This window comes from Lissotriton vulgaris, chromosome 2_1 (genome assembly GCF_964263255.1).
Source record: "Lissotriton vulgaris chromosome 2_1, aLisVul1.2, whole genome shotgun sequence".
Lineage (NCBI taxonomy): Eukaryota > Metazoa > Chordata > Amphibia > Caudata > Salamandridae > Lissotriton > Lissotriton vulgaris.
This window is the reverse complement of record NC_141687.1, coordinates 826,854,326-826,872,723: the sequence shown is the minus strand read 5'-3', so window position 1 is coordinate 826,872,723 and position 18,398 is coordinate 826,854,326. Positions and strand designations below refer to the sequence as shown.

Below are 18,398 nucleotides of genomic sequence, written 5' to 3'. Positions count from 1 at the left end.
TCAGCGATAAGGATCATTACAGAACAGCATGAAAGCAATTCACAGTGTACAATTTCACCACCTGTATAGGCAATTAATTTGGATTGACAATACACACTAACCACTGGACAGCAGGACAGTTAACAAATTAATGCTTACCTGGTTTAGTATGGAGACTTGGAAAAATCTCAGAGCTTATGCATGTACAATCTCAATGTGCTCCTCACATGGAAGGGTGTTGGCTGTCAGGTGGGTCTGGGATCTCATAAGTGTGGCCACAGATGGCGATTGCACTGGTGTGTCTGTAGTGCGTAAATAGGCTAATAGAGATTCCCAAAAATCTATAGGATGGGCCCGCAGTGGCATCAAATCCCAAAAATTGTATAGCTAAGCAGAGCAAAATGTCACATCCTGCAGCCAGGCCTCTATTGAAGGGACTGGATATTTACCACAGTTCATGGCCACACTGTGTTTTGCAAGAAGCAGTGAGTAGTATAGCTGTGAGCCTGCGGTCTGCAGCTGGAATATCCTTAACGTAATCCCATACAAACCAATCAGAGGGATACATGGGGTGCACTGCCCAGTTATTTGTGCGACAAACTGAAAAGACTTCCTCCTAGAATTCCGCCACTGCAGGGCACATCCACGCCAGGTGAAAGAAGGAGGCTTGGGGTGAAACCTACCGGAGGCAGTGGGAATTGGAGACAATGCCCATCTTAAAAAGCTGTGCCGGGGTTCAATATATGCGGTGCATTATTTTTAAATGTATTAGATGCAATCTGTCATTCCATGAAAGTAGTCACAACTGCCCACAGCAGAATGACCACTGAGAGTCTGTCACTGGAGAGCCTATATCGGTTTGATGTATGTGCTATCGGTGTTGTAATCGGAGATGAGGATTGCATAATGTTATAGATGCAGCTAATCTTACGAGAGGAGAAAGTGGTGAGTATGTTTTCTAGTGCCTGGAGTACCAGTGGCTGGGCTGGGAAAGTATCATGAATAGTTCAGCAAGTGACCCTTATTTGATAGTATAGGAGGAGGTTCAATGTGGCTGACATTGATGAGGCAGGAGCAGCAAAGGGCTATAGGAATACTCCTTCCAGATACAAATCTGGGAATGTGGTGGCATTATGTAATCGTGCCAGCCCACTTGTCTTGTCATGGAGGCAGTAGAAGGTTGTTACTAATAGGGATGGAGGGTGAATATATGCAGGTTTGTCCCAACTGTTTCCTACGGTCGACCCAAGCCCTCCGCCCATGGTGCTTTATAAGGGACATAGAGTGCTGTGGAAAGTGGCCATGGAGCCGCGTGATCCAACTCAACGGCAGTGTGGGGCTGGTATGGTGTAGGGTTTATCCAATAATGTAAGAATTCTGCCATGGCACATAGGGAGGGTATAGAGTGACATGTCCAGCGCTTCTAGTCCCTCTTGAGCGACCGACAGGGTGAGCAGATCCCAAAAAATGCAAAGTTGCCCACCAGCCCAGATCAATGTAACTAAATCAGACTGCAAACACTGCAAGAATTCAACTGTGAATGGGAGTGGGCCATTAAGAAAAAGATGGAGAAGTTTTGAGTACCACCATATTGGCAATGGCAATCCGACTGGCCAGTGAGAGAGGCAATTTAGACCAGATGGGAATTCTGTCTTCTAGCCACACAATCGTACAACCATAATTAGCCTTACAAACTTCTACCGGGTCTCGACTCAGTAAATACCCAGGTAACAGACCTGGTCATATGCCAATGCCAAGGGATAATTTGTGTGAAAATCGTGTGTATTATTAGTGGGGGGGAGGGGGGGTGTAGAGTTATCTTGTTTTAATTGTATACCGGGAAATAACCTTGCATGTAATTGGTGCTATGTTCTGCCGAGGGTTGCAAATGTTTAATCTAATATGGTCTGCACACATTGAGACTATCAAACACTGAGATGTAAAGCCTATTCCCCGATTGATATGACGTTGCCAGAATCTGACCTCGAGGGTTTCCATTTTTACCACGAACAGTAGTGGCGATAGCAGGCAGCCCTGTCGCATACCTCGGTGATTGGAAATGGGTCTGAGGTCCACCCATTAAGTCAGACACGTGCAGTTGGGTGTGTGTATAGAAGGCAAATGTATTGGCTACAAGTAGGACTGAGTCCCAACCACTGGAGAAGTGGAAAAAATAGGCGCAGTCTAATGAATTGGATGCCTTAGTGGCATCGATCAATATAGCAACCGCAGAGACCAGAGGGTTGAGATGGTGCATGACCGCGCACTATTCTAATTATAGACTTCAAAAATAGAGGCCTTTCAATGGATACAATGTTTAATTTGAGATGGTAGTTTTGGGTGCTCGGCACCGGCACTTTACTGTCAACACTGGCACTTATGACAGCCATCACATGGTGCTGCTATTTGTGCACTTAAAAAAAGAGCAGAGCAACAGTTGTTTATTAATTCAATATACATTAAACCATGGGTACTCACAAACATTTGCAATGGGCCACAACATCTTGTTTGTGGTGTGCCTAATGGCCGCATTGATGCCAGGGGTTTGTAAGTGGGGCTTTACGGGCTGGGTGTAAGGTGGGTGTTGGGGTAACAAAGCATGTACATGGTGTGGTCAGGGAGTCATGAAGTTATTTTGAGGGTTTCAGTCCACATTACCCTCTAAACTACTCCCCTAGTCTTTAAAAGAGTCATAGATTTGACAATACTGAGCTAGGCAGTATCTGAATCGCTATCCCTTCACAAGCCTTCTGTACTTGCTATCGCTACCTCGGGAGAGTCAAGTGTAAAAAAAGAAGAAACTTCGTTATTGAATTGGAATGAAATAGAATTGCACAATGGGAAACCAAAAACCCTATGACCAATACCGGCTTCCCCACTTGACCGAATTGTGTGATCTTAGGAAATTATTTTATTTTACTTTACCTCCTTTTTCTTCATTTCACATGTAAGAGCACCTTGAAATATCAGTGTTCAGGATATGCACTATACAAATCATTCTAATGTCTTTAATGTAATAAACTAGAATGTTGTTCATGTATTGTAAGGCCCAAGGCACCCTGAGTGTTCGACAGGACAACTGACTTGCCTCTTAGTTGGCATTGTTGTCAGTGTGGTAGGAGGCATGAATGTTTCTACATTGATTTTTAAAAACTATCAATTTAAAAAAAAAATTTAATCTTCTAATTTTTTGAACTAAGGCAAAACACTTGTGCATGCTCATAACAAACTTTTTGAATTTTGAAGAGACTTTGTCATTATTATACACGTTTGTTGCAATTGTCCTAAAAATGAATGTGTTCTGAAAGTTAACCTCTTAAGCGCTGCTGACGGCCAACGGTCGTCACGAGCGCTACCTCCCCAGTGCTGCGCACGACCATTGGACATCCATTCAGCACTAGTTCCAATGGACAGCGCAGCACTGGGGAGGGATATTTGCGAAGCAGCTAAGGTGTTAACTGTTGCAGGATACTTTTGTTTGCTTCTGTTACTTCTTACTTTTTATTTACCATCTTTCTGAAAGTTAGTGCTTTCTTCAGTAAACAGTAGCTCAGGGATGCTGTTCACCAGGAGGCCACATGTGAAGGTCAGGAGGGCGGCAAGCGGCCATGAGGCCGTACTTTGAGTATCATTGCATTAGACACAACTAATACCAGCCCCCAAGCCATTCATATAGCTTTGGTGGACTCGAACAGTCTGAAATGTCACACTTGTAGCAGTGTAATGCTTAGTAGTTGTGTAGGTACTGCTATTGTCAGCACTGGCAGTGGCAATGGGCGGTGCAAGCTGTGGTGGACTCCTGACAAAGGCCCTGGCAGTTATAGTTTTACAAATTAAGCACTGCCTGGACAGTCTGAAAGCAATCAGAAGTATTTACTCTTGATAGTCCTTCTACACTGCTCCTCTGAGGACCGCTTGAACTGAATAAGCCATTCCTTCTGTTTTTTCTTCTGCTGATACCAAAAGCACCCCCTAATATGAATGACAATGTCTTATTGGTTAGCCCTCAGACCATCACCTGGTTTGAATGATTTGCTCCTGCGTGACATCTCCCCAATTTGACATTGCCCTCAACTCCTTGGTGAGAGAGTGTCCTACTTCCTCAAGAGCAGTGGTCTACAAAGGACACCCACAGTCCAATTTGCCATGATTACGCAAAAGGCCCAATAGTCACATTTTCTTTTGCAGAGATAATTTAGTCATAGGGTTTAGAAGGTGCCCATGCCCACATAAAGGAAGGCATCAATACACTTTACAATAGTACTGGAAAGTAAAAGAAATTAGTAGCATGGCATATTAAAGCACACAACCTTACGAGAAAGCCATATGGAAAAGTCAACTAGCAAAAAAAGAACAACTTAACATTTAGGGCCTGATTTGTATGTTGGTCGGAAAGCCTCCGACTGACATTTAAAGGATGGCAGTTGGAGTTTAAACTGGCTGGTTAATATCACTGGCTTCTGATGGGCTCAAGCAGCCCGTCAGCCAGTCGGAAGCCACACATAATCCCTAACGGACTGCGTTTCCGCCATCAGGATTATGATGTTGGTTTCCGGCAGGCTTTTCATGTAGGGCTTTCCGAAAAAGAAAGACAGTTAAAAAGTGAATTTGGGGGGCCCTACCAGGACCCCCTTATCCCCTGGGCCTACTGATGTGGGCCTAGGTGTAAATCCCTGCACTGTGTTGTGCCTGCCACATGGTACAGGGATTTACAGAAACTCCCATTTCTCTATGGAAGCTAGTGCTGCGGCCGGTTTCCGTCCACCACACAAGCTCCCATAGAGAACTAGGTGTTTGCGAACGCAACATGTGTGATGGCATTGTAATTGCAGTTTCGGGACTGACGACCATAGGTCAGTCAATTCCACAACCGCAGAAATGTCGATCGGGAGCTGGTAGTACTCTAAACACATGCGTATTATATACTCACTCATAGTATTACCAGAAAAATATATCAATACATAATGCTGCTAATAAAATTGCTAATGTCCTAGAATATTTGTGTTAAATAGAACAACATGTTTTTCTTCTATTAAAATGTTATGTGTATGTTTTAAGAAGCACACACCGACTGTTAGATGTGTGGAATAGGTGTGGTATTTACTTTACCTGGTACTGTTATGTGGGAGGGGGTTTACTGGTTGTGATAAATACCTCCTACTCTGAGTTTTTCAAGCAAGAATAGACAATCAATTGTTGTTGACCGATATGCACAAGAAGGCAATCTACACCGGCCAGGGTTTCAATAGAGAAACATAGGTGACAGGAAGAAGGAACATTCTTTCAAATGTCAGGGACTTGAACTGAAAATCTTTGTTGCTCTTTGGAAACCAGCCTGGACCATGCCTCAGTGAGTGGGCCAAGGTGAGCTGCATGGAGACAACATTGGCTCAAAGATGAAGAAATGTCTTATTTAGAGTTAAGAAGACAGGGCAGCCTACCCAAAAGTGTTGCGGATGTCCCATCTCCATATTAAACGTGTGTTATAGTTAATAGTACCCTAAAAACTAAAAACGATTAACACCCGCAAAGTTTATGATGGAGTGTTCTGTCTGCCAAACTCTAAATAAGGCCCGGCGACTCTGAAAAGTAAAAAAAAAAAGTGACCAGTGAAGTAGTTCCTTTCTTGGCACCTGACAAGTCTTTTTAGGCCCCACAATAGCTGCCACATTTTGACTCACTCGCTGTCAAACGTGCACGGATGAGAAAATCAGGCATACAGAGTGTTTGCACGCACAAACTGTGATATGTGCATTTAGAAAGCTGGTGACTATTGAAGACACTCTCAGCATGTTAAGGCTATTGAATACAATAAATATCTGAACATGTTAAGAGATACATTTTCTGTTAAATCAGACCTTCCACTCCACACAAAATTGAGCTATTGAGAAAGAAGAGATATTGTGGGGAAATATTTGGTGTATAAACTAAGGAAAATGGTGAAGTCACCCACAAAACCCTCAAAAGATTGCCAAGCTAGGTTTCAACTTATAATAATAAACTCTGCAATGAATATTAATTAGGCAGGAGGCATTTTGTGACCTCTGACGAATGCCTGCAAATGCTGAGATGGTGGCCCATGAGGGACAGCAGACCACCATACCTGCGTTTGCATTCATATTTTATTAAGCATCTTGTGTCACTTAAACAAACGCGGCAGCTTTTTTTTAAAGTGTTCACTTAAAAAAAAGGGACTTGGGAGGAGCATACACTGGTTTCATGGACCATTCTCAGCTCCTTAAAAGCATATCTTCCCTTTGTGAATCAATGATCGGCCTAACATGGAGTCTGGTCATTCATTAATCAATGCTTACTACCTCAATTGTGATTGCAAACCATTAAAACAAATAATCTCAAATGGCAAACAGGAGGGAAATCCTTTTCGAAGTCCCTCCTATTTACCATTCTGAAAGGGTCGTAGATGGTACTTTGCAAGATGGACAAACTTTCCTGTTTACAGTGGAACTTTTGTAAATTTCAATACACCTTTTGGCAGTAGCAAAACCTGCGATTTTGCAAATTGCGCTCTTTGTGTCCTCAAAATAGTTGTGTGCAGCTGGCCCATAATAATACACTTGTGCATTATCAACAAACTATAGAGTTACAATTCCTAGCTAATAGTAATGAAATAACATGTTTATTAATTATTGTAAAATCTAGTAAATTGGGAAAATTCCTAGTCTGGTTTAGAGATGGTTAGTATTGGGAACCTAGGGCCATATGTATCATAGTTTCGTTTTGCGATTTCTAAATAGCGATTTTTAAGGAATCGCTATTTAGAAATCGCAAAATGGTATGTATGTAGAAATCAGCTTCTTTTTAGCGATTTCTTAAAATTCCTTAATTGCGATTAGCAATTTTCTAATCGCAATTAAGGAATAATTTCCCATTCATTTCTATGGGCCAGGAGGCCCATAGGAATGAAGGGGAAATGTACGATTAGCAATTAGCTATTCGCAAATTGAGAATATTTTCAAGGGTGCAGGGGTGTCCAAAGGACACCCTGCTGCACCTCTGAAAATGACATGTGTGCGCATATGGCGCACATACATGCCCTAAGGGCATGTATGAGCGTCACATGGCACCTTTCGTTTTAAGAAAAATTGCTTTTTGAAAGGAATTCGCAACTTACCACCAACTTGAAGTTGGTGGTAATTTGCGATTCCTTAGGGACAATTAGCAATATTTTTTTGCATGATACATTGCATTTAAGGAATCGCAAATTGTGCGATTCCTTAAATGCAATCGCAAAATAAGGAATCGCAAATTGTGAGATTCCTTATTTTGAACCACATTTGCTTAATACATACCATATTTGGAATGCAAATTTCAATGATACATATGGCCACTACTGATTTCTTGATGGAGAGCCCACAAGGCATACAAGCAAATAGTATCTAAAATGGTACGTGGACTTTGTCAATTATATTAATAAAATGAATTGAATTTCATAGAAGCGATGATATGATTATGAAGGTTATGAATGACTACAAAATATGCACATACAAACCACAGCAGTTGAGACATGTATGTGCACGAGTACATCCAACACATTTGGGTTGCTGCACATTGCATAGATAAGATACCACATACACTCAGTGAATGAATGCCTGTAATACGCCTGAAAGGCACTAGGTGTCACTATTATTCCATGAATGTGAAATTGTGGACTAGCTAAAAGCTAATAACTGTCGATTCACATCACAAAGTACATACTGTAAAGTCAGTGGAACAGTGCAAAACTCCTCTCTATGCTTTGGACTTGTCTTTATCTTATTAGGGCTTTCAGCAAAAGGCTGAAGCTGTCTGTGTCTAGAAACTTTAAAAAAAACACTTGCAAGTTGGAATGATACACACCCGTTTACACTGGACCACACATGTGTGGCTGAAACGAGAAAGCAGGCTTTGCACTCTGGGTTTACTATTTTATTATATGGTATAGCCATATCACCATATTCCACATTCTCCTGTCAGTGTGGCCTTTCAGCATTCATGGAGTCCAGAAACCTTCCAGCCTTGGTTTAGCTGATTGCACCACAGGCCAGAGTCTGGGTTGGCTTGTGAAGCTGTATCATGGGCGGGATATTTGGGTCATTTACTGTGTTCCGTAAGTGAGTATGCTTCTTTGACAGGAGGAGTGGGCGGAGGTCTTACCATATTGTTTGGGTGCCTTCTGGGTTATATGACATACACATTGACTTGAATGACGTACGAAAGTGTAGTAAGTGAAATTGCAATTAGTGCTGCTACACACCTTGGAAACCTTCGAGTGCCCTCTAGGAGCTTCTTTTATGTCGGACAGTAAACATACTACATGTGAAGTGGAATTGCCACTAGAGATCCATATATTAGCACAAATATGTGTATATGTAAATCTAAGGATTTATATTACAGTCTACTTCTACTCATGGAAAAAAGCACCCATATGTTTTTAGGTCTTGCCGAGGCAGCGCGAGCGCTATCTCTTAGAGACATGCTGTATTCAGGAAATGGGCATTAAGCGCCGCCTATGTTCCGCCCATGTATTTTATTGGCTCCTTTCAGTAGCTTTTGGAAATCTTTATATGCCATTGTTTTATTTTTTTAGTAGTCCCTCTTTGTCCCTTTTTAGCACCAGCTCTCTTCTGTTGTTACCTCCCATAAGGACAGCCCCTCTTGCATCTTTTGGTACTCAGTTGGTTTAAATTACAATTAGTGACCACTATTTCATTAATGCTGTTGCAGGTACAGCTCCATGGCCGGTGCGTACATGGTATCTGTATGTTTTTTTAAGCAGTGCAGCATGCCATCCGCATAATCTTTAATAATGGCAGCCGTGCAACTTTCTGTTATTTTGCACTGCTCACACAACTACATTTTTTAAATAGTACATGTTTATTTCAAAAGTGCGGGCCACCAAACTTCAGCATCATCAATAGCTAGGCAGCGCGGCGTGCAAAACGCTTAGGGCCTCATTTATGAAGGCCTTGCGCCACTGGTGCGTCACTTTTTCCCATTTTAAAATTGATGCACCGGCGGCGTAAGACCTTCATAAATAAGCCCCTTAATCTTTACTTATGGGTGATGTGCGACTTTCTTTTATTTCATGCGGTTCAAACAAGAATATTTTGTAAATATTACATGTTTTACACGCCACACTTCATCGACATCAATGGTGGCAGCGCCTTTGTTTTCTGTTTCACGGCTCTACCAACTCTTTTATTCACGTTTCAGAAATAGTGCGGCGTGCCGCACGCTTATCATTAATAATGTCGGTTGAGTGCCTTTGTTTTATTTTGCGAGGCTCACTCAAAAAAAATTGTCTGTATTAAAAGTGTTTAGCAGCAGCAGGGCACGCCACACATTGAGCCACATTTACGAGGCTGTGCATCACTTTTACGCCACCGGTGCGTCACCTTTTGTGACGCACCAGTGGTGTAAAAAATGTGCCTTGTTGCGCCATATTTGCAAAGTGACACATCTAGGTAGATGCGTCACTTTGTAAACCCCTGTGCCACATTATACCTGCACCAGGTATAATGTATGCATGGGGGGCGTATTGCCGCAAGAAAGGGTCGTAGAAGTGATGCAGTGAAATCTCTGAGATTTCACTGCATCACTTTTAGGACGCCGTTGCGTCAAACTCTTGCGCCTGCCTCACAGCAGGCGTAAGACTGACGCGGGCCCTTTTACATGGGGCTTGCCCCATGTGAAAGGACGCATTGCTGGAGTTGAGTCACTTTTTTGACACACTCCGGCAATGCGTCACTTTTGCGCTTACAGATACGTCAGAAATACTGACGTATCTGTAACTCCTTGCGACATGATGCGTCATACATTAAATATGACGCATCAGGAATGTCGCAAGGAGTGCGCACTGAGAAGTGACGCATCGCTGCTTTCACGCAGCTATGCGTCATTTCTCATAAATGAGGCCCATTATCTTTATGAATGGTAGCCACAAATGCACTAAGCAAGTAAAGAGTGCAGTACCACAGGCTATTACTATGTGTCCCGGAAGCGTTGTAAAGGGACTTCTATTAGCCACATAAGATACTGCACCCTTAATGCAATTATAAACAGAAAGATTGAACCTGAGCATACATTTCCATTTCTTTGCATTGGAAATAAGATTTTTGTTAGCTTGGGTTTAAAAAATGCACGATTGTTTATTTAGCTTTATGTCACAAAAAAAGCCAAATAAACTATAATTTCAATAGAATTCTCTAACATGGTGCAGTGTCACCATTGCTCTCCACGCACAACACCCGCAACAGGAATGGTAGTCAAATTGTCACTATCAGGGAGCACTTGGTCTGCTCCTTCCGACTCAGAACATCCAGAACCTATCAGTGTCAAGAGACCAGGCCTAGGTCAATATGAGCACACAATATTAGTATGTGAAATGACCCAAAAAATCACAGGTATACAGCTCGAACAAGGAACACGAATGTACATCATACAGGGGACATTCCCGCCCAACACAGACTGTGGAAAATTAGTGTATCTATAAACAAGCCTAAATCTATAATCTCTAAATATTTAAAGGGATGAATATGAGCCAGCGGGGTGTGAAGAGGAGGGGAAGTATGGAGGAGATTAGGGGGAGGCTGAGGTGGAGTTGTGGTGCGGATGACGTTTCAGTTCAGGGAAGGATGGAAGGAAGAGGGATGGTGATTGGGAGGGGGTCGGTAGAGGAGGTTAAGGCAAGGGTGAGACTGAAGCAGTAGAAGCTGGAAATGTGGTGTTCATTGAAATGAGTCTAGGTGTGGTTAGATTAGTTTGAGTTAAAGTTCAGACTATGGTGAGGTTGAGGGTGAGTAAGGATTAAGGTGGCCCTGAGGAAAGCTATAGTAATATTAGGATGAGATGGGCTGGGCTCAGGCCGAGTTGAGGCAGGATTTTGGTGATGATGATGTGAGGTTGAAGTGAGGATGAGGTGATGTTCAGGTAAGGTTGCGTGACACTAGGCTGAGACGACAGTGCTGACTTAAGATGAGGTGGGGTTGGTCTGTGGTGAGGTGAAGCTGAGTCTAAGGTGAGAAGGTGTGAGAGTGATGTTAGAGGTGAGAATAAGAAGAGCCTCCAGTAAGAATGACATTCAATTTGGAATCAGTGAAGCTAAGGCTGGGGTGGCTTGAAGTTAGATTGAGGATGGGTAAAGTTGAGGTTTGCTTGATGTGAAGTTGAATTGAGGCTAAAGTGGTTTGAGGCTGAGGTTGGATTGAGGAGAGGATACACTGTGTACATGTGAGGTTATGATAAGGAAGAGAAATTAAAGTTGAGAGGAGTTGAGGAGGGATATTGTTGATTTGAGTTGGAGGGGATGATGATATTATGTTGAGGCAAGGAGGGAGTGAGATCTGGGTGATGTGAGGAATAGGTACTGTTGAGGCCAGGCAAGATAGGCTTAAGATGAGATTTAGAAAAGGTGTGGTCAAGGTTAAGCTAAATGAGGTTGAGCAGACCTTTGATGAGTTTGAGGTGCCCTTGAAGGTCAGGTGGATTTAGGGTAAGGTTGAGGTTAGGTAACTTGTAAATTGATACTTGTATAGCGCACTACTCACCGTAAGGGTCTCAAGGCGCTTGTACGAATACCGCTGTGGAACCCATCCTGGCTTTCCCTGTGAGACGTCCACTCCTGGGAACCCCCAAGGTGGAGTCCAGGCATCCTTAGCGTTGTGGAGATTAAGCAAGCTATTGCCCAGAGTTGCAGAGTGGGACTCCATGATTGGAATAGGCACCGAGGCGAGAATTATCAGGCCCGTGGAATTTTGAGCCCAAGACCCGCCGAGGCGGGGAATTGAACCCTGGTCCCGGGCTAGACCTCTGCATCAGGCTCTGCCGCTCTAAGGTGAGGAGGCTAATGATCAGCTGATTTGAGGTTGCATAAAGCTTGAGCCTTAGATGGGGTTGAGGTGAGATTGATGTTCCAAGATGGTTGAGAGTCGGGTATGTTAGTAAAAGAGCTTCCTGACGTGGTTAATACCTCCTTATCTTTTGACTTATGTGCTGATGATCACATTGAACTTCTGTACCCACAGCTTCTATAGCCAAGTTTCCTTGCAGAAGAAACCAGTGCTGCTCCTAGCGGCATCAGTGGTGCTAAATGAGACCTGTAATCAGTGCTTAATTTGTAACAAAATAAGTGCCCGGGCCTTTGCCAGGAGGCCTCCGTAACTTGCCCCACCCATTGCCACTGCCAGTGTTTCCAATGACAGTACCTACACAATTACTAATCAGCACACTGCTACAATTCAGACCATTCCAAGCCCCCAAAGCTGTAAAAATGGCTTGGTCGGCAGGCATTAGTTTTTCTTAACGTATACGGAATTAATGTACAATTGTTGTTCTGCTCATCTCTAAATCATACAAACAGCCCCACCATGTGGCAACTGTCATAAGTGCCAGTGTGGACAATTAAGTGCCGGAGCCTAGCACCGGAAACCACCAGCTCAAATTAAGCACTGCCTGAAGTAGGGCAACTATTGACAAAAATAATAGGACGACTAAAATAGCAACATCCCTCTGGAAGGCAAGTAGGCATCTTATATTATAAAATATGTTTACACTGCTATCTGTAACCTTTGAGACAGCTGAGCTGCCTCTCAGGTTGCACAGCTCTGGGTTAAGCCATGGACAGCAGAGAGTGACATACCACAAAATGATGGAACCCCCCGTTCAGAATATGATGAGGGGTGCCAGGGAAACCCATACTTCATATATATTTATAGCTCTTGGGTTAAATGGGGAGCCCCCCCCCCCCCCCCCAAGCACATCCCCCCACCCCAATCCCCCCCAAACACACACACACTTCAGGGGCTGCTGGAGCTTCATTCTGCCCCTTAAAGTAGAGCTATCTCAAATACTTTCAATGCTGAGTACCGGCACTTCTCAGTGTTCTCTCTTGAGTACCTGAACTGCTCCTTGTGCTGGGAGAGTACTGGTACTCCTAGTGGCAGCTGGGCTCAGGCTCTGAGGTATGGATTGTTCATCTCAGGTATTGCAGCAAACGAGGCTCTCGGAGCAGCGCGTGCCCAAGCGCCGCTCTGACAGTCATGGCCAGTTTATTCCAGTGCTAAGACCTAGGTTGCAGCTGCAGCCTTAAACTCTAACTGGCAGCGCAACAGAAATGAGATGTGGCCTAACAGCTAGAGCTCCCGACATTGAAACTGTTGCGTTGTCAGAGTGTGAGCCTGCAGCTGCAACCTAGCGCTGTAAAACTGTCAGAGTGCCTCTCCCTTAGGCCAAGTTCGTCTCATATGTTCAGGGCGTAATTTGCACTTTTGTTGCAGTTTTATGTAGCGTGAACTTAACCCGGGGGCATTAAAGTGCTTTTCATGAGAAGAACAAGGTGTACATGAAAGCATACTTTTGGTTTTTATGGCACGGGGAGGTCGAATCCCATCTTCTAAACATCCTGTAATTCTGGACATATCACTTAATCTCCATGTGCCATAAAAAAACAAAAAAGTAAGCTTTCGTGTAAAACGTCTGCTTCTCATGTAAAGCGCTTTAATATCCTCAGCTAAGTTTGCGCTATATAAAGTTGGAAGAAAAAAAATACTGACTAATCCCTACACAGACGAGCCGCACTCGGCTGATGTCTCTAGGGCACTTTACAAGGAAAAGTTAAATTCTGATATTGTTAAATGCCTGTGTTAAGGGAGTCCGCCACACCATAGGATTGATTTAACTCTCTCTTTAATGCATCCACCATGTAACTGCGCTGCCAGCACTTGACATCATCCTCACCAACTGATCCCTGATATCAGGGCACCATATTCCATATGATGCCCTTAACACTCCAAGGGTTCCATCATCACCAAAGAGACATATTCAAATATACATAGGCCACAACAGCCTGCCTCGCAGCCACGCCCCTACCAGACACTCAAGACCCACCCCAATCAATTTGGTGAGTAGTGTCTCTTCTCTTTCTCCATTCAAAGCACTGGCTGTCTCCCAGCTTCAACACATATCTCAGTAGCAACTGAGATAAAATAAGCATCCTTCAGATGACACACCTTTCAGTAAGGCCTGAGACAGCAGAGCTACCCTTGGCATTATCCTATACTGACTCTGTGACTGCTGACAATGAAGAGGCTGCACTGCTGTCAGTGATCTCTGAGACAGCAGAGCTACCTCTGAGGTTACACAGTACTGGGTGAAGCCCTGGACAGCACAGCTGTCTCATAGCGTGCACATATATCTCAGTAGCAATTAACATTAATGCAACAAAGCCACGCCCAGGTGACACGCCTCTCGGTAAGGCCTGGGACAGCAGAACTAGCCCTAGGAATACACTGCGCTCTGCGAGTGTTGAAAATGAAAAGCTATCTCTCCGTTTGGACTGCTGTCGGTATCCCCTGGGACATCAGAGCTACACATAGTTTACATACATCTTGGTAGTACGAGAGTCAACAGAACTACCACGCAGGTGTGGCGGTTCTCATTAATGTCGGAGTCAACACAGACGTACACCACGTTACCCTGCTCTGATCAAGGCCTTAGATAAAACAACTACCTCCTTTGTCGCACATCTCCCAGTAACGCTTAAGACAGCAGAGCTATCAATTGGGTTACACAGATCTCATTAATGCCTGAGTCAGCAGATGGGAACATTTGGGACAGCAGAGCTACCTCTAGGGTGACACAGATGTGGACGATGTGGACGAAGCCATGGGTCGCAGAGCTGTCTCTCTCTCAGCATACACACATATCTCAGCGGCAATTGTGATAACAGAGCCGCCCCTCAGGTGACACGCCTCTGAAAGGCCTGAGACACCCGGAGGTTACACAACGCACTCTGTGACTGCCAAGACTGAAGCGCTGTCCCTCAATTTACACAGCCATCCCTAACATCTGGGAGAGCAGAGCTAAACTTCATTGATACCCACGTGTGGGAAGTACGAGGGTCAGCAGAGCTACCCTAAATGCGTCACAGCTCTCATGAATGTCTGCGTCAGCACAGAGCTACGTCAGGCTACGCTGCTCTCACCCAGGCCTCAGTTAACAGTTCCTTCTCTGGCTGCACATCTCGTGGTAATGCGACAGCAGAGCTATCGACTGGGTCACGTCACTCTCATTAACGCCTGAGACAGAAGAGTTCTATCGAAGGCTCCACAGCTGCCATCAACAGTTGGGACAGCACAGCTACCCCATAGGATACATGGATTTTATGATTCCAGTAACAGCTGTCCCTTGAAGGCAAGCATGGTATGCGGAGTTAAGCGTCAGGGTAGACAGCTCTCGCTAGTCCCTGAGACAGCAGTGCTATACCACTGGGTGCTCTATGGGTACACACCTCTGAGTAAGGGATGAGATAGCAGAGCTTTCCCTCAATATGTCACCTCGTTTGTAAAGCGCTCAGAACCACCTGCAGCGGCGCTCTCCTTCAGTTTCCACACCTCACGCTCAATGGTGAGATTCTAGAACCATCCACAAGGGGACCCAGCGGCCAGTGACGCTTGAGACAGCGGAGTGGAAGGGTCATTCCTACATGATCCATCATCTGCAGGTTTTAACAATGAAAAATGTTTCAAGCTCAAAAGAATAAAAAGTGTGTAAAATGAGTGAACCCCAGATGCGACGCAGCGGACGGCCCTTCCCAAATGTTGACTGGTCACATTTCACTTTCTTGTTGTGCAATGGAGCGTTACACTGGTACGAATGAGGTGAGACCTTTGCCCAGACAGTGGTGTTAGTGCGTACAAATATCAAAATACTGAAGTAATCTATACACATGCGCACATTTTGCCTTTTCTCGCTACATCATTGAGCCAACCCTGCCACATAATTTGGCCCTCCCCTGCTGCATAATTCCAGCGCCCGGACCTAGCCATATCCCAGTAAGGATTTAGACTGAAGCTATTTTATAGGCTCAGACCTCGGAGGGAGGAGCTAGTCCAGGCCACACAGATGACACATGATCCGGCCTCAGATGTCATAGCTCTCTCCTGTGTTAGATTAACAATCTCTCAGTACCGAGTGAACTTCAAACCTATCCACAGCACTAAAGCTAGACAGCAGCGCTATCTCTAATGTAATGTTAGACAGCTCTCACTGACATCATCTTCGCTTCAACGCCTATTACCATTCCATTTAATTCATTCAGACCCGCTATCTTGAGTACACAAATTCTGTTCCTAACCTCACACCACTTCTTGAGGGTGGGCGGTTCTGTGCATTTCGCAGTCCTATGCGGCTGTAAAAACTCCCGCCTCGGGAGTGTAAACGCTTTCGAAGTATGTTAACCCCCGCTGTCGCACATCCCAGTTCAGCAGTACAGTGGTGCTCGAGCCTGGAAACAGTAACTGCAGGAACTCACAGGGCGACTACAACTGTAGTGAAGTGCCGAGTACCGTCTTATAGGCCTGTGAAGGACCAGCGCTGCCCCCTGGCGCGGAGTCACCGCAGCTGCCCTCCTGCAAGCGCTGCGAGGGTCCGGTCTGAAGCCCAGAGGCGCTGTTACACTGTGCGCGCGCTGCCCTATCTATCGCAAGAACAGCTGCCCTGAGAAACGCTGCTCCTGCGGGCTGAACTGGCGCTGCGTGTGACCCTACACCCCCTGCCCCCTACTCCCTCTTCACAGCACTGCGCGGGGAGCGCGGAAAGTGACGCGTTGGAAACGTCTTCGCGATTAAAGGCTCGCCAATAAAATGCCAATAACATTCATTAAGACGGGACCTGTGTGGCCCCCTCCCTCTCTTTGGGAAAACATTGGTTATTTAGAAAACAAACCGGCCATGACAGCAGAGTAGTTAGTCCCCACAGCCGTCCACTCACCCCACATAATTACACCCCCGCAATGATGGAGGAGTTTTTATACAAAGCTGTTCTTAGTGGAAGGGCCAATGTGAAAAGACAGAGCTGAAAGACAGAGGGCGGACAGAAAGACAGATGATGATGCTCAGGTGGGCAGATGACAGGTAATCTTAAGAAGGGCAGGTGGGCGGATGATGAGCACCCAGGCAGATGATAGGTAGGTGGGGAGTGACAGACAGGGGGTCAGATGATGGACAGGTGGGCAGAAGGCGAGCACGCACGCAGGTGATGGGCGCTGGGCAGACGATCAACAAATGGGCAGTTGCCAATGCATAGTTTTCTTCATCAGAGGGTAGGGTGTTCTCGCCAGTAAACCTTTCCGAACCCTGGTATACCTGCCCTCCCTGCATAGACTGGCAAGTACAGAAAGCGTGCCCTTCCGCAAGGATGCCCACCCCAAGAGGCCAACCAAAGCAGACACTGCCCGCAATGGCTGTGCCCCCTACCCACCTCCCCCAAACACTTTGAAGAGTCCCTCTCTGCAGAGCACCCCGTTTAGGCAATCGTGATAAAATCTGACTTTTTGGAAAACTTATTTGGTCCACCCTTATTTGTTTATTCGTCCCAAAACCTGTCATTTCGGTACCCACCCGGCCCTCTTTACACCCCTCCTGGGACCTCCATTTCATTTTTCTAATGAGCGGAGTTGGTACTGCAGAAAGTTTCCCGCTGCAGAGCGCCGCGCGCTGCGCTCTGTTCCTTACAGTCTCCTGAGGTGATTTACAATGGCCAATAAAAGGTTCCTACCTGGGAACTGAAGGAGCACTCGAGCCCGGACCCTCGGACCCGCGGACCTCAGCTGCTGCTAGGGCTTCTTCATAGGTCTGCCCCCCGCGGAAAGGGTCCTTTTTCCAGAGTAAAGGCAACCAGGGAGTGACCGAGCCTTTCCCTCAGCAGAATCTCAGCCCCTCCGAAAATATCCCCGCCCCTTAACACAGCCCTCCTAGGCACCAGGTCCCACCGCCCCTTGGAACACCCCTCTTCGGACCAAGTTTCTGCGATGTCCCAGCCACACCCCTCTGTGTTCAGCGCGCCATGCATGCACTAGGTGGCGCTGTGGGTCCACAAGAGTCAGGCCTAGAGGCAGAGAGAGTTGAGTCAGAGCCCGACCAGTGCTCGCAGCTCCAGACAGGACCCGCGGGTTTGAAGAAGCTGAGGGTATTCTGCACCGCCCCTCACAGCCATATCAAAATCTCTGTTCGGCACCACTACCCCGTTTCAAACGACAGGGGCACCCAGGTTGCCTCCTCAACTGCCAGACACAAATCTCAGACCAGCTGCACCAGGACCCACCTTATTCTGCCCAGTGGTGTGGGAAGGGCGTCATGGGCCCGAATTCAGCAGGGAAAATAGCCCCTCCGGCTCAAAGTTTGGCAGCCAGAATTTGGGTTCCAGAAGGCCCTTTAGACCCCTCAACCCGGAAGCCACTACTCCCAGCACAGCATTTGTATCTACGCCCCTGGGGCCCCATTTTTGAGGCTGTGCGTCACTTTTACGCCGCCGGTGCGTCACTTTTTGTGACGCACCAGTGGCGTAAAAAATGTGCCTTGTTGTGCCATATTTACAAAGTGACGCATCTAGGTAGATGCGTCACTTTGTAAACCCCTGCGCCA

General features: G+C 45.6%; 1 protein-coding gene across 1 annotated transcript in view; it reads right to left on the bottom strand.

Moving 5' to 3' along the window:
• Window positions 1-17,903, bottom strand: part of COL6A2 (collagen type VI alpha 2 chain) — a 95,830-nt gene extending 77,927 nt beyond the window's left edge. The window contains exon 1 of the mRNA XM_086956236.1: window positions 17,533-17,903. The gene's annotated coding sequence lies outside the window, so the exon portion shown is untranslated. The remainder of the gene's footprint in view (window positions 1-17,532) is intronic.
• Between the last annotated feature and the right edge of the window lie 495 nt (window positions 17,904-18,398).